The 1735-nt window shown below is 35.5% G+C and overlaps 2 long non-coding RNA genes across 2 annotated transcripts in view; both read right to left on the reverse strand.

Moving 5' to 3' along the window:
* LOC117939322 overlaps window positions 1–1735 on the reverse strand; it is a 5851-nt gene that overhangs the window by 1294 nt on the left and 2822 nt on the right. The gene's annotated exons all lie outside the window — the stretch shown is intronic.
* LOC117939334 lies at window positions 816–1232 on the reverse strand. Its single transcript, XR_004655565.1, has 2 exons — window positions 1098–1232; window positions 816–1011 (listed from the first exon to the last, which is right to left on the reverse strand). It is a non-coding gene; the product is annotated as an uncharacterized LOC117939334 (long non-coding RNA).

Consider the following 1735-nt stretch of genomic DNA (forward strand, 5'->3'; position numbering starts at 1 on the left):
GTGAGATTTGAACTCACGACCACTGCATCCTCTAACCAGCATTCTACCACACTGAGCTATTGATCTGATACTTGTTTCGGGTTGGAAGTTGTATTTACTGTTCACATTTCAGAGGAGAGAAGTTGAAAAGCTCTCAAGACAAATGTAGGATTTGCAATTTCCGATTGTTGTTAGCAGATTACCTCAGTGAGCTATCCCTCAAAGTGACATTTCATCTTTTTGTTTTATTATTTATTGTTCACACACACTAAATAAATAGTCTGTCAGGAGGATTGAACCCGTGACCTGTCTGTCCCTGTAATATGATCCCTGATTGGATCATATTACTGTTTTGAGTACTTGACTTTTCCTTTCCAGTTTTACATTTTGAAAATGGACAATACCTCAGAGTGATTGAACTCTCAACCTTATCTCACTGAGCTATATGCAAAGCTTGAAAAGACACTAGTTAGAAGTTGTTTTTATTGTTTACATTTAGACACACATTTATGGCTTTCATCACTTTTTTCAACATACAATACTAAGGCATTTCAGACTTTTTTTGACATACTATACTATGACTTGTTTTACTTTTTCATCATACTATGTGTTTTTTAATCGCTTTTTAGACATACTATACTATGTCTTTTTATCAATTTTTTTCGACATACTATGTCTTTTTAATTACTTTTTAGAAATACTATCCTATGGCTTTTTATCATTTTTTAGACATACTATACTGTGACTTGTTTTACTTTTTCAACATACTACGTCTTTTTTAATCACTTTTTAGACATACTAAACTATGTCTTTTTATCAATTTATTTTGACATACTATGACTTTTTAGAAATACTATACTATGGCTTTTTATTATTTTTAGACATACTATACTGTGGCTTTTTTCTCGAAAAGATGTAAAGACCTGACCTGAACAACACAACCTACTCGTGACTGTCAGCAAGACTAAAGAGAGGCCAGAAGTACTAGCACTGCCTCCAAGGCAAGATGATGGCTCGTGCACCCACCTCGTTCTAAACACAGATCAACAAAACAACAGCTGTGTTACTTGTTTATTTCAGAAAACATGTCTTGCGTTTCCAAAATATGTCATACTTACTTTACTCTGGCATTGGCTCACACTCAGACCTCTCCAACATGCTGGCGCAGCGTGGGTACCTTCACTTATTATTTCTATCTACCGACATGGCATGTCCCAAATTATTCCACTAGTCACAAGGCTAACAGCTGATATGTGAACCATAAGCAAGAAAATATCAACAGAATCATTTAAGGTTAGTTAGTGTGTACAGTAGGCCTATGCTATCATACAGCAAGGGCAATTATCTAACTACAAGCTACTTAGTGATAAAACATCCATTTGTTTACTAAACTCTACTATGTTACACTACTCATGAGTATTTGCTTTAGCTGTCGTCGTAGCCTGTATGATGCCAAACTACACATTATGTGACACATTTAATATATCCAGACACAGTGCAGAGACTTACTTTTATATTTTAGAAGCGGAAGAGTGCACCGTTTCAACGAACTCCTCAATACGACTGTTGGCTATCCAGAATCTTTTTTAATCTATCATGGAATAGCATTACATTGTCTTTGTAAAATGAATAAATAATTATGAATCAACCTAGCCTGTTAGCTATCAGGCTGTGTTTGTAGCCTGATTAGCTAACAGCTTAGCCGTTTCAAAGCGGACTTGAGTGCCATTGTAGCCCTTCCAGAAGCTTAGTAATC

This window comes from Etheostoma cragini, chromosome 24, assembly GCF_013103735.1.
Source record: "Etheostoma cragini isolate CJK2018 chromosome 24, CSU_Ecrag_1.0, whole genome shotgun sequence".
Taxonomy (NCBI): Eukaryota; Metazoa; Chordata; class Actinopteri; order Perciformes; family Percidae; genus Etheostoma; species Etheostoma cragini.